General features: G+C 33.4%; 2 long non-coding RNA genes across 2 annotated transcripts; one reads left to right on the top strand and one right to left on the bottom strand.

The window, feature by feature from the left end:
- Positions 1–11,628: 11,628 nt before the first annotated feature.
- Positions 11,629–15,412, top strand: LOC140670065 (uncharacterized). Its single transcript, XR_012047465.1, has 3 exons — positions 11,629–12,819; positions 13,477–13,553; positions 15,279–15,412. It is a non-coding gene; the product is annotated as an uncharacterized lncRNA (long non-coding RNA).
- LOC140670066 (uncharacterized) lies at positions 13,311–15,285 on the bottom strand. The gene is made up of 4 exons (XR_012047466.1): positions 14,716–15,285; positions 14,415–14,617; positions 13,640–13,737; positions 13,311–13,528 (listed from the first exon to the last, which is right to left on the bottom strand). It is a non-coding gene; the product is annotated as an uncharacterized lncRNA (long non-coding RNA).
- Positions 15,413–16,249: the final 837 nt, after the last annotated feature.

Raw genomic sequence — 16,249 nt, 5'->3', positions numbered from 1 at the left:
TGATTAAAGTACATATAATAACGAACCGGGTTATGTTCAATTTTCAGTTAAAAACAAGAAAAAAAATTACAGTTTTAAATTATCGACTGCTAGCGTCAAGTCATACATATATTTGTTTAATATAAAAGTTTTGCAATTTGCACGTACAAAATAAGATAGATTCCCGCTTGGAAATGCATGAAAGAATATATGTAAACTTTTAGAAATGATTTTGAGGTCTAGTAAAAATAATTTCGTTTTAAAACACTTTCGTGCATATTATCATATGAAAATCGAGGATAAAAAAGAGCAGTAGATTAGTGCACCAGCAGATTGACTGGTGTCGCGAGTCATAGTCAAAGTTTAATCTTTTTCTGTGACAAGGAAGGACAATAGTACTATCCTTGTCTGTTTCATGCGTAGAGTAATATACATGCACGCCGGTGATACCGAACCGGCTCATGACCCGTATGACACACACACAAGCGCGAGCCGTTTACATGTGAGCTTGGTACGTGCGCGGTGCCACATATACACGACTCGCGCTTGTGTGTGCGTCATACGGAGAGTGAGCCATGCATCTGATTTGACATTACTGATGCACGCTCTAATATCGTTTAGTGTAGTGAAGTTATTTGTGTAGTGTTAGTTATTTATAGGTCAACAGCACGATTAGAAATATTTGTCCCTCTGTCAACATAGAGTTTTCTTCAAGAAAAGCTGGATGAAAAGGTTAATATTTTCATTTATATAAAAGGAAATGTTTTAATGTTGTTATATCATATGTTATTTATTATATTATATTGTTATCCAAATATGTTATGGCATATCGTTTTCGAATGAAAGATTTCATTACTCAAAGAGCGATCTTATTTTCCAATAAATTTATATTTTTTATCAAATATGAATTTTGATTCATAATTTATATATAAATAATATATACATATATAATATATATATATAAAATATAATAATATATAATATTATTTAAATAATATAATATATATAGAGAAAGTTACAATGTCCCATTTGACACTTTCACTTTTATAAAGCACATACTTTATTCTCTAATAATCAAATTATCAAAATAATAAAATAATGTTATAATGTTCTTGAAATTGTCCATTAATCTAAAAATCCAAATATTTCTATTAACACAAGACGGATTTTTAACGTCATTAATCACACTTTTTGAGTGATGACTTGTATCATTTGAAAACGATAATATTTTGTAACTTGACTTCCATAAAGTCCATTAAAACATTAGTATTATGAAAATTGTTTTACATTTTTTTCCAAATCATATCTTTAAAACAATTCCTAAATAAAACATATAAGTAGTATATATAAAATCTATTATTAAAATGTGGTTTGCATGTGCGCATTAGTTAAAAAATAATCCCAGAGGCAATTTAGTCGTAATCTGGTTGCAATATTTTATGCCAGATGTGGTTTGCAAAGCGTACTGGTTAAAAAATTATCCCAGAGGCGATTTATTCGTGAGCTGGTTGTAATATTTCGTACTAAATGCGGTTTGCATGTGCGCATTAGTTAAAAAATAATCCCAGAGGCGATTTATTCGTGAGCTGGTTGCATTTTATGCCAGATGCGGTTTGCATGTGCGCACTGGTTAAAAAATTATCCCACAGGCGATTTATTCGTGAGCTGGTTGCATTTTATGCCAGATGCGGTTTGCATATGCGTACTGGTTAAAAAATTATTCCAGAGGTGATTTAGTCGTAATCTGGTTGCAATATTTTATGCCAGATGCGGTTTGCAAGGCACACTGGTTAAAAAATTATTCCAGAGGCGATTTATTCGTGAGCTGGTTGCATTTTATGCCAGATGCGGTTTGCATATGCGTACTGGTTAAAAAATTATTCCAGAGGTGATTTAGTCGTAATCTGGTTGCAATATTTTATGCCAGATGCGGTTTGCAAGGCACACTGGTTAAAAAATTATTCCAGAGGCGATTTATTCGTGAGCTGGTTGCATTTTATGCCAGATGCGGTTTGCATGTGGGCACTGGTTAAAAAATTATCCCAAAGGCGATTTATTCGTGAGTTGGTTGCATTTTATGCCAGATGCGGTTTGCATGTGACATTTTACGCTGCAATTGTAAAGAACATTTTGTTCCCTCCCTCTATCGATACCGCGGCTATGAAATATAGTTGCGAGAGGAAAAAAATTGCAAAAAAGATTGGGCAAAAAAAAAGAAAAAGGAGATTAAAACTTGCGGATTATTCATTGATGTTAAAAATCCATGCTTGGGTGCTTCTCCTGATGGGCTCATAGATAAAGATGGCCTGGTAGAAATAAAATGTCCTCTATCAGCTGAATATTTAACAGCGGAAGAGGCTATAAAGACGCTGCCTCAATTAAAAAGCGTTTTTGATAAGAAAAATCTAGATAAAATGAATGAGTCAAAACATCGATTTTTCTATCAAGTCCAAGGCCAGTTAAGTGTAACGCAGCGAGAATATTGTATTTTCACTGTGTGAACGCCAAGGAGCTTAAAAATAATAAGTGTTAATAGGGACAATGTATTTTGGAATACTCAAATGCTGCCCTTTTTAACACGTTTCTATTATGATTGTATGCTGCTCGAAATCTTGGATAATCGACATAATAGACATATGCCTATTAGAAATCCTAAATATATAATAGAAGCTCAAGAAACAACCCAAAATTTACTGGTCAAAAAAATCGTCGACAATATAATATAGACGAAAATATTATCGAAGAAAGTCAATGTTGCGAATCCAATATTTTACCAATGGAAGCAACTAATACTACTGTTACTGTTCTGACAAATGCGGAACAAGATGACGATTGCATCATTGTTAGTTATTCACAAAATAAAGAAGAACTAACTGAAAATGATATAGCGAGACATAAAGAATTTCTCGATAAACAGATTATTCCTTTTATAGCCCAGTAAAATTGCTCGATATTTCACGATTTGGAAAAAATAATTGAACAAATGCTGCAATTTTGTGGAGAGGTCTGTTTTAGAGTGCTTTTTGACATATCAAAAGTCCCCATGCGTGGAAACTACGGAAAACTCACAGTGGTGATAAAAAGGTCCAAAAAACCGGTTGTTTGTAAATAATTCGAAAAGTATCAAGTTTACGAGCAAAAACATGAATATCAAAATTGTAGCTAATAAAATTCCGCACAATTTGGTTTTTTATAGAACTCCGCACGACCAATAGAAGCTGAGATAGAATTTTTTAAAATTTGGGTCATTTTGCAACGCGACGAAAACGCGCTCGCGCGTCGTGCATTTTTCGTTAATATTTCGAAAATGGCCATTTGGATCGCAAAATCATTTAAATGAAAGTTGTAGAGCACTAAATTGCAAATAAATTGCGTTTTTTTTATTCCTGTGCGATCGATATTTGCGGAGATACGAATATTTAAAAATTTTTTAAGTGCGCTGTTAGTGGCTAAAACTACAATTTTCGTGTGAAAAAGTCGATTATAACTCAAAAATTACTGATCGCACGCATATAGCGCATTGGAAAAATGCTGTATTTCGGATAAATTATGCCAAAATTGCATTTTCATTCCTTTTCTTGTCTATATCTTCATTTCTGTCAACTTTACAAAGAAAATGCACAGGACCTAAATTGAAGGTAACAAAATTTCCTTCAATTTAGGTCGTGTGCATTTTCTTCATAAGTTGATAGAAATGAAGATATAGACAAGAAAAGATATAAAAATGCAATTTTGGCATAATTTATCCGAAGTACAGCATTTTTCCAATGCCTGTTTTTTTAGTAAAACACATCTCGTGATGGACTTACGCAGCTGGACCATTTTCATATGTATATGAACTAATAAAAATAGGTTGAAACTAATTTTTAAAAAATTGTTACCCATACGTTTTTGCACTATAACTGTAATTTTTAATAAAAATGTATATTGGCCTTTATTTTTAAACACCTATAACTCATAAACGATTTATCATAGGAGGGTCGGCCACAGCTCATTTTAAAGATAATTTAATTGTCTTTAATTAATATATATGTTATTATAGCCTACAGTCAACCGGAAGTGAGCTATTTTGCAAAATACCTTTTAAAATTCAAATTTTGCGACTTTCAATATTAGATTGAAATATTAACGAAAAATGCACGACGCGCGAGCGCGTTTACGTCGCGTCGCAAAATGACCCATATTTTAAAAAATTCTATCTCGGCTTCTATTGGTCGTACGGAGTTCTATAAAAAACCAAATTGTGCGGAATTTTATTAGCTACAATTTTGATATTCATGTTTTTGCTTGTAAACTTGATACTTTTCGAATTATTTACGAAAAACCGGTTTTTTGGACCTTTTTGTCACTACTGTGAGTTTTCCGTAGCTTCCACGCATAGGGACTTTTGATATGCCAAAAAGCACCCCAAAACACACCTCTCCACGAAATTGCAGCATTTGTTCAATTATTTCTTCAAAAAAATTCCATTACTGAGCTATTAATTTAGTAAGGGACAATGTATTACCTGTAGGTTGCAAACTAAACGACGAATTATTGGACCGATTTTTACGCATCGTAAGAAATAAATCTCATTTTGAAACACAAAGTGTGCTATATTTAGAATATCCTCATTTAATTGAAGCAAGTCATAGCGACAAAAGCTTACAAATTATTGGAGGAAATTGTAGTGATCACTGGCGATGTATATTTTTGACGGCACCAAGCTTCGAGTGTACGACAGTTTACCCGGTTGTACATACGATAATTTGGCATCTAAAGAAAAAAATTACATTCATCGTCGTTATTCACAAATAAGTGCAAATGATATAATATTTGCAAAGGTTTAAGTACAGTCTGATGGCACATGTTGTGGAATTTATGCTGCAGCTTTCGCCACAACTGTAGCATTAGAAGGAAATCCTTGTAACGAGAAATATTCCAATTGTGTGGAATACGAATGAGGCAACATTTTCTTAATATTATAGCAGAAAATGAACTGTCACCTTTTCCTACATGGTAATCCAATGAATCATTGGAAAAAGACGCTTCAATATTATTGATTTCTTTGTACTTGGAGAGACGAAAATAATACATACATTATGGTTGCGTTCTCACGGGAATGGGCGATGGAGGGGCTCATTCTATATATAAAATATTTTAACAAATCGGAAAGACGAAAATATAATGGTTGTGTCTTACGAGAATAGGCGATGGATGGGGCCCATTCTATATATAAAATATTTTAACAAATCGGAAAGACGAAAATATAATGGTTGCGTCTTACGAGAATGGGCGATGGATGGGGCCCATTCTAGATATAAAATATTCTATAAATATATTTTATATTATATATGTTATATATAAAGCCAGGGGCGATCTAACGTGTAGTGGCATTATACGTTTCTTTTTACACATTGACGTTCCATATGTATACATATGTCAAATGATATACATTCATATTCTGTTGCATTTCTTTGTTCGACCAAAATTATTGCCATGCAAAGCCATGTGCGGGAGGAATCGTCATGCAAAATGTATGCAATAAATATAAACAAAATATTTAATTATTTAAGAATTATATGTAAATAACATTGTACATCTAATGTTATATACTTATTTTTATCTCTATACAATAAATACAAATAAATTGTTAAACTTTTTCTTTAATTTTATAAATGTTTAGTATTATATATTTGTGAAATAAATATTTTATCATATTTGATATCTCTTAGACACTTTGCACACGTCTACTTCATCTTGTAGCTTTATTATATCATGGTTTTGCATATGCCAAACATGCAATAAATATGGAACTAAATATGCTACAATGTTTAATTTGAGAAATATATATGTGTATATAATACTATATATATCTAATATCATATACTTTTTTCATTTTTATCTGTATGTAATAAGTGCAAATAAATTGTTTATTATTTATAATACATATTAGGTGTTGAGTATATAATTATCTCTATTTTGTATTTTATACCATAATGTATGTGAAAAAATTTATAAATACGTGTATTTACAATAGAAATAAATATATGTATTTATATAATATATATATTGAATGCTATTATAAAAATACGTTTTAAAATTTCATTTATTATGGTATAAAATACAAAAAAAGCATAATTTTATATTCAATATCTAATTGTATTTCTAATAGACAATTTATTTTCATTTATATTACATACAGATAAAAATAAGAAAAGTGTATGACATTAGATATGTGTTATATATACATATATTTCTCAAAAAATATTGTAACATATTTAGTTCCTACTTATTGCATATTTTGCATATGCAAAGCCATGATATAATGAAGCCACGTACAAGATGAAGTAGACGTGTGTAAAGTGCTAAGAGATATCAAGTATGATAAAATATTTATTTTACAAATATATATATATATATATATATATATATATAAATATATATATATATATATATAATACTATAAAAGAAAAAGTTTAACAATTCATTTATATTTATTATATAGATATAAAAATAAGTATGACATTAGATGTTTATATTACATACACATATTTCTCAAATTTAATTTGTTTACATACATTTTGTATATGTCTATTAGTCCTTTACATTATGTTCAGCCTTGCGACGAAATTTTGGTTGAGATAAAAAGTCGTTTCTTTATAACAATTGGAAACGACACATGTACAAAGATTACGCATCAGTGTGTACTATTACCACACAACAAATATCTCTTCGTGAGCGAACGAAAGAGACGATAATAGAAGCGAGCGAGACAATAATAGGAACGAGCGAGACAGTAATAGGAGTGAGCGAGAGGGGCATAGCAGCTGGCAGAGAGAACTCGAGGCTCAAGCCTTTCCTTCCACGCTGCTATTCCTCTCTCGCTCGCTCCTATTACTGTCTCGCTCGCTCCTATTACTGTCTCCCTCGTTCCTATTGCGGTCTTGCTCGCTCCTATTACTGTCTCGCTCGCTCCTATTACTGTCTCGCTCGCTCCTATTGCTATCTCGCTCGCTCCTATTGCTGTCTCGCTCACTCTCATGCCGACTGCGTCGGTAATACTTTTTTAGTTCTTTCAAGGCGGCGCTCAAAACCGCGTATGAGTTCGGTCAACGCTTCGGTATCCCCTTAAGGGGATGCCGTACTGCCCTACCTTACCGATAAAACGCTAATATTTTTTAAACTCACCGATATCTTTGTTAATTAAAATGATTGATAAATCCTTTTCTACGATTGAAGTATTTTTAATAACAATGCGTGACAGCTATATTTCAAATAAAAAATCAAACATTTACAATTTTGTTATGACTTTCTTGCGTCAGGTCACAAGAATATTTATCTAATGTAAAAGTTCTGCAGCTTATTCATGCAGCAAATGTAGCTGGCTCGATAGGGATAACATAAGAGAGTATTAGCTTTTAGAAATGAGTTCGGAAGTCTAATAAAAAAGATAAATGTAGTTGAAATTTTCGTGTATTATGTGTGCGTGAGATCAAGGCAAGAAAGAGAGACAGAGCGATAGATTAATTCGCTGAAATTACAACAGATGGAGCTCAGAGATGTCAGTCGCTGACAGCAGTGACAACACGCAGCACGCGGCAGCGTGGGAAAATATACACACTAAACTATATGCACATGAATACGGGCCATGTGCACATAGCTTAGTGTAGTGTTGATTTGACAACTTTTGACAAGGTTAGATTGACATAACAAGGTTAGAATGACATAACAAACAATTTCCTTTATGAATCAAAGAGGAAAGTATTAGTGCAGACTCTGCCTGAAGATTGAATTAATTATATATATGCATATGTATAGTGAATTATATTTTTGCATATGAATAATGAATTAGAACACTTACATATAATATGGTGCGAAAAGGATTATGGAGGCCTATATAAAATTGACAGTTTTGTTGTGACATATACAAATAATTTTGTGTATGACTCAAGGAGGAAAATAATAGCACAGACTCTGCCTGAAGATTGAACTGGAAAAAGCGACCTTATAGTTTTGCATATGAATAGTGAATTAGAAAATTTACATATAATGTGATATGAAAAGAGATCTGTATAAGATTGTTGACATTTAGTTGCTGCTTCATTTTAACATATTTTACAGATATTTGAATTGACATACACAATTTGCATTCATACGCAAAAATATAACATCGCTTTTTTCCAGTTCAACTTTTCAGTTAGAGTCTGCGCTATTATTTTCCTCCTTGAATCATATACAAAATTATTTGTATATGTCACAACAAAACTGTCAACAATTTTATACAGGCTTCTGTAATCCTTTTCACGCCATATTATATGTAAGTTTTCTAATTCACTATTCATATGCAAAAATATAATTCACTATACATATGCATATATATAAATACAATCTTCAGGCAGACTCTGCACTATTACTTGCCTCTTTGATTCATAAAGGAAATTGTTTCTTATGTCATTCTCATAAAATGGATGCTGATTGTGTATGAATATGAATAGTGAATTAGAAGACTTACATATAACATGGTACGAAAAGGATTACAGAGGTCTGTATAAGATTGTCGACAGTTTTGTTGCTGCTTTATTTTAGTATATTTTAACCTGATATGTTTTGTGATTTACAGAACAAATTGGCATATCATATAATTGCTTATTTATCGCCGCATTATGTCATAGCGTCAAACTTAAATAATTGTAACGGTATCGGGGCGTTTTCGCTAATTAACTTATTAATTACCATTAATTTACAATGTCGCATGATGATACTTGTAAATTATAATCCTTAGATTAGTTTAACGATATTAAACTCGCTATCAACTATATGTATATATGTATATTAGTATAAGCTAGTAATAAAAATTTATATATATATATATAATATATATAAATAATAAAAATATATATATATAATATATATATAAATAAAAAAAATACATATATATAATATATATATAAATAATAAAAGGGTTTTAAGAATATTACTACATATATTCACGTTATTAAATTGACACCCGGTATATAAACCAACATTGTTATAATATTGGTATAAAATAGTGTTTAATAACCAGTCGATTCATTTGGTTAAATTCTATAAGCTTCATACGATAAATCTCGATCGGTACTTTTGAGACATCCTATATATGAACTTTCGTTAATTATTAAATCTAAGCAAGCTAAGTAACTCGTATGTGCAATCGCAACCTCCTATGCACAGTCTAAGTCACCTTTTCCCACGTATCAAGAGTTATCGCAACACCGAAAAGCACCCAATTTTTAATGGCTTAAACATCACAAAAAAACCCGGCCAGTGACCTTAATTAATTATTTCCTGACGCTTTGACTCATAAAGAATAAAAAAAAGTAGCAATTTATGGGGGTACAGCACCGCAGGGAAAAAATAGGCATACGTTGTTATAGACCCACTTTACCCTAGATAAATGTCATATTTTCAGCCTTAATAATTCATTTATTTTAATCTACACCTCAAAAGTATAATTATGCCTTTACTATCAGATGCAGTTCTAGATCCTAAACCTGAATTAATACCGCAATAGCGTACACATACAATAGTTCTGTCACTCGATAAGAATATCTAGCCAATTTTACTCGTACTCTACCACAGCGCAGTATTTTCATTAAATCTCAAATTTAACAATAACAAAAAGGGCAATCAAACCCACCATTTTTATAATAGTTTCCTATCATAAATTCAACCTAATTCTCTAATAAAATCACAGCTAACCATTATTTACAACTATTTCCCTTATCAACCATGCATATAACTCGGTATATTTATAATAAGTAGATGAGGTGTGTGTCGGTGTGTATAGACGCATGAGTTTGTAATAAGTTTATATTGTGAGAGATTGTGTATAATTTAAATAATGTGTATAGAATGTGTACGAATTAGCTATAAGAAGCGCGCATTATTTTGTCACCATGTATATGATATGTCTATTATGTGTATGTTGCTATTTAAGTATGCTTGTAATAAATTTATAGTAGGTTTATTGATAATAAGACAAGTTATAATGACCCGATGAGAACTCCTCGAGGCTCAGACAGCATGTGTGATTAATTAAAAACAATAATTAAAAGGGACCACTCATGATATATATTACAGCGAAAATAATATAAAGATCTCATATAGAATTTATAAACGAATAAAGCTCTGGTCAGATAATGAAAGGAGAGATAATAAATGTCAGTCACACATGAATATATACGATCAGTTAATTAACTTTTAGTTATACAAGGTATCTGAAATAACTTGACTACGATAATATTCTTAAAATCCCTTTATTATTTTATTGGATATGAATAATATTTACAGTACACATATCCATAATTGACAAATGATCATATCTATATACACGGTGGTACGATTACACATACATCACACACTGTATAGATAAAGTATAAACGCATAACGAACATAGGAAATAGTTACATACATACACATTCCATAATAAGCATATTATATAAATATATAACAATAGTTACCTTGTATACCTGGTGATACAATAATACGCACGTTATAAACTTATCATCTACACAATGTTTAATCAGTATCTGACTATTACAGACATATTATCCACCCAGAAACACATTAATACACGCATCTTATAAATAGTTTATATACCCGGTGACGCATTAGTACGTATAATCGACATATTATCAATAAACCTACTATAAATTTATTACAAGCATACTTAAATAGCAACATACACATAATAGACATATCATATACATGGTGACAAAATAATGCGCGCTTCTTATAGCTAATTCGTACACATTCTATACACATTATTTAAATTATACACAATCTCTCACAATATAAACTTATTACAAACTCATGCGTCTATACACACCGACACACACCTCATCTACTTATTATAAATATACCGAGTTATATGCATGGTTGATAAGGGAAATAGTTGTAAATAATGGTTAGCTGTGATTTTATTAGAGAATTAGGTTGAATTTATGATAGGAAACTATTATAAAAATGGTGGGTTTGATTGCCCTTTTTGTTATTGTTAAATTTGAGATTTAATGAAAATACTGCGCTGTGGTAGAGTACGAGTAAAATTGGCTAGATATTCTTATCGAGTGACAGAACTATTGTATGTGTACGCTATTGCGGTATTAATTCAGGTTTAGGATCTAGAACTGCATCTGATAGTAAAGGCATAATTATACTTTTGAGGTGTAGATTAAAATAAATGAATTATTAAGGCTGAAAATATGACATTTATCTAGGGTAAAGTGGGTCTATAACAACGTATGCCTATTTTTTCCCTGCGGTGCTGTACCCCCATAAATTGCTACTTTTTTTTATTCTTTATGAGTCAAAGCGTCAGGAAATAATTAATTAAGGTCACTGGCCGGGTTTTTTTGTGATGTTTAAGCCATTAAAAATTGGGTGCTTTTCGGTGTTGCGATAACTCTTGATACATGGGAAAAGGTGACTTAGACTGTGCATAGGAGGTTGCGATTGCACATACGAGTTACTTAGCTTGCTTAGATTTAATAATTAACGAAAGTTCATATATAGGATGTCTCAAAAGTTCCGATCGAGATTTATCGTATGAAGCTTACAGAATTTAACCAAATGAATCGACTGGTTATTAAACACTATTTTATACCAATATTATAACAATGTTGGTTTATATACCGGGTGTCAATTTAATAACGTGAATATATGTAGTAATATTCTTAAAACCTTTTTATTATTTTATTGGACATGTAATATGAATAATAGTTACAGTACACATATGCATATTTGACAAATGACTATAACTATATACACGGTGGTACAATTATACACAAATCATACACTCCATAAACAAAGTATAAACGCATAATGAACATAATGAAATAGTTACATACATACACACTCCATAATAAACATATTATATAAATATATAACAATAGTCACCTCGTATACCCGGTGATACAATAATACGCACGTTATAAACTTATCATCTACACAATGTTTAATCAGTATCCGATTATTATAGACATATTACCCATCCAGTAACGCATTAATACACGCATCCTATAAATATTTTATATACACGGTGACGCATTAGTACGCATAATCTACATATTCTCAATAAACCTATTATCAATTTATTGCAAGCATACTTATATAATAACATACATACACTAGACGTACCATATACATGGTGACATAATAATGCTCGCTTCTTATAGCTAATTCGTACACATACTATACACATTATTTAAATTATACACTCAATCTCTCACAATATAAACTTATTACAAATTTATGCGTTTATACACACCGACACACTCCTCATCTACTCATTATAAATATACCACGACGTATTACATGTGCCTTTATACAATTATTACTCAATACATATATAAACTTTTATTGCTAGCTTATATTAATATACATATATACATATAGTTAATAGCGAGTTTAATGTCGTTAAACTAATCTAGACATTATAATTTACGAATATCATTACGCGACATTATAAATAAGTAGTAATTAATAAGTTAATTAGCGAAATGCTCTGATATCCTTACAATTATTTAAGTTTAACTATAGTATAATGCGGCGATAAATAAGTAATCAGATAAGCTATCGTAACACTAATAATAATTGCGATATACGTAGAAATTAACGATACAAATATTATAATAAGACGCTAGTTTCGAAGCTTCTAGAACATTCAAGAACCATCGAATCACGTGAAAATTTTCGACAAACACCGTGACCGCTTACTATTGTCCGGCGCGTGATACCTGGAACAAACAAGCGTGACCAGGATCGGACCAACTTGCGCGCACTTCAATTTGGAAGGGTGGGAGTTCTCAGCGACCACAGGTATATAAGCGAGAGCACCGTTCGCTCAGCGATTATTCATTTTCACAGTATCATTTAGTATAGCACTCAGTATCAGTCAGTCTTATTATATCCATTCAGCCAGTCAGTCTTACTGATTCAGTATTACATTATCGAGTCAGTGCAGTATAGCTCATTATTCGGTATTATTCAGACAGTATCATTAATTTATAGACCTCGAGACTAATATATCGCGAATATTAATACTTAGCTTTCGTTTTCTTACATTCTTCATACATTTATTTTACGCCGTTTGTTATAAACTTATCCTTGATTAAATATTTGTACGTTCATTATCGTATTTCTTTTCTTTCTTCACTTTTCGTTGCGCTCACATTGTACATTAATTTTTCTGTTTCGCATTTATTAACATTTTGTTTTAATTTCCGTTCGCAGCAAATCTACATTATAAACAATATATATATATTGTTTATATATATATACAACTATAAATATATATATATATATTATATATATATATATATATATATATTATATTTTTTTCTTCATTCGAAATTTAGATTACTATTAGTATTTCTTATATAATAACATTTACGCGTCCGAAACCTGTCTGCGCCTGTAAATTATACTTAGAGTAAATTTCAATTAATTAATATTATAACTCCATTAATATCGTAGATCCATATATCCAGTGTATACCTGCATAACAGTGTTGTTCGCCTATTGTTCCCTGTCACATAGAACAGTCCAGTGAGGTGAGTACGTTATCGTTACTATTAAGTTGCATTTGTGTAATTATTAGTCATATCGTACACGTGTAGTCTACTCGAAATATACATACCTGTGTTAGTTCGCGGCCTCTTTCCCATTTCAGGTGTCGCTCATCTTCGCGGTGTCAATTCTTTGTATCGTTAAATATTATCCCTCGTACCGGTACACCTGTAAATATCGGGACAAGTTTTATATTCTAATAATTTGAAAATATATACGGCTCCAATATTTACAAACATGATAAGATATACTCGGCAATGAGAGCCCATGCGCGGATGTTGATGCATAAAGAAACTGCGTAAAGAAATTAATTCTTTTCACGAAAGAATTTTTAATTAGTGCACAGAGCACATATTTAGATTCTCATTTTTGAGAATTCTAAAAACCTTCTATACCCCCCTAAAGAGATGTAGACGAGAAAAAATATTGGGGCGAAGTCGCTGAATCGGGAATTGAACCCGAGTCTCGCTTGCCGGGCGACTGCTCTTACCACTGAGCTATTCAGCCCCACACCGATACTTCTCTCGTCTATTTGTTTATAAACCTCTTGATAGATAAACTGAAGAACGCCCGATTCAGCGACTTCGCCCCGATATTTTTTCTCGTCTACATCTCTTTAGGGGGGTATAGAGGGTTTTTAGAATTCTCAAAAATGAGAATCTAAATATGTGCTCTGTGCACTAATTAAAAATTCTTTCGTGAAAAGAATTAATTTCTTTACGCAGTTTCTTTACGCAGTTTCTTTACGCATCAATATCCGCGCATGGGCTCTCATTGCCGAGTATATCTTATCATGTTTTATATTCTAATTTCGATACGGAAATTATCGGGCAAATTAGTCTTACTTATCTGACGAGGTCATCCTTCTTGCGCGCCTACATCAGGCTCTCATTCTTCCTGCGTCGACGCGCGCCTTCTTCAGGGCATTCTGTTGATCCTGCGTCGGTGCGCGCCTCTTCCAGGGCGTTCTTGTGGTCCTTTTTCCATATCCGCTCACTTCTGGCAAGGTTCACGACGTCAGCCTTGACATACCTAGAGCTTTAGATACCTGAAATAGACAATTAAAGAGATTAGTATTTTAGTTGGACGTCACAGGATACTATCCTTATGGAGTGCTAATAGACGGAGAGCGTTAACCATCCTTACCTACACCGTAGCGCGCTTCTCTCAGGGCGTCCTGCATCCGTCCTTCGTAGCGCGCCTCCCTCAGGGCGACTCTACAGCCTCTTTAGCAGCGCGCTTTTTTCAAAGCCGTTCTGCCTTCCTCCTTCGTAGTGCGCCTCTCAGGGTTGCACTACCTCTATCTACGTCGCGCGCCTCTTTCAGGGCGTTCCGCCTCCTAACATGTAGCGCGTCTCTTTCAGAGCGAACTGCCTCCTTTCAGTCCACGAACCGCGCCTCTCTCAGGGCGTCTTTCACAATTCCTCCGCTCGCTCTACTGGTCTGCAAAATAAAACACATAGACATTAGTAATAGTAAATTAAAATAAATTTATCAAGGCTCACCCTGTCCTCGCATCTCGTCAGATAAAGCCAAGTTAACGTACCTAATAAACTAAACTAACTTATCTATGCTTTTCCTTATCGGTTACCTTAAATCCCCTTTTTTTGTCGTTCTCGTCATCGTCCGCGTTATCGCATTTAAAGTCTCCCTGTATCTCGCCATGTATTCCACCATGGAATTGATAGTAATTTCGCTTACCTCCCTAGCATCGTCATGGGTCGGTCACGTCGATCTGGCCGCGCGCACCAATTGAAGCGACTCGTGAGATCACTCTACCTAGGAAGGTCATACTTGTCACGCTCAACGTCGATCGCCGCACCAGCCGGACAAGACCCGTCGTCCATCCGGTACTTCACCCGAACTCCACCGGAGAGCCGTACGCCGGAACCCTCTGCACCAGACGCGCTCCATAACGCCGTCACTCCGCCTAGGTCTGACGACGCGTCCGTCCCTTCTAGGCGTAGGCCCTTACCGCCTATCGAATTCCGTCCGTGGCCCGTGCCTCCGCCGCTTATAGACTTCGGAACTGCGCTTCCGAAGGTCGTATCTTCGCAGCCCTTCTTCAGCCAAGTGCGGATCTTGCCGGCCACCGAAACGCCTAACGGCACTACCGTTCACTCTTGTCCTTAGCTTTGTCGTCCATTCGTCCTGTAAAATACATGTATATATGTTAAAATAAGATAATAATAAATATACAAAATTTAGTTATACGTAATCAAACTGTATTCATTGTCTACTCACTCACTTCACACTTTCCTTACTACCCATTACGTCCCGGCCGCCAGCTTCCGGTGCACCGCTACGCTGATCGTGACAAGGTTTACCGCTCGGCCACCGCGATCCGCGTACAGCGATCACCGCAACCGCACCGCGCCCGCGCTCCGGACGTAACAATAGTATTAGACGAAGATAATCGCGCTATTTTTCCAAAAATTAAAAGGGGAGAATTTTTTACTTTCGTGTATACTTGTATTATATGAAAACATGGTTAAACCGATATGATCATCCCAGTTCGAGTCTTTATTAATGTGTGTTTTTAAATATTCAGTTCATAGAACGTGATGAGATCTTTCTATCGATCCGTTAGACTAAGGGTGATACGCTGTTGTGTAATATTGTTTTATTCTGAATTTTTTTGCTAGATTCCTCATTAAAGCGGTTAGAAAATTAGATCCTT

Source organism: Anoplolepis gracilipes, chromosome 10 (genome assembly GCF_047496725.1).
Source record: "Anoplolepis gracilipes chromosome 10, ASM4749672v1, whole genome shotgun sequence".
Taxonomy (NCBI): domain Eukaryota; kingdom Metazoa; phylum Arthropoda; class Insecta; order Hymenoptera; family Formicidae; genus Anoplolepis; species Anoplolepis gracilipes.
Note: the sequence above shows the minus strand (reverse complement) of the source record. Positions and strands in the feature narration are given on the sequence as shown.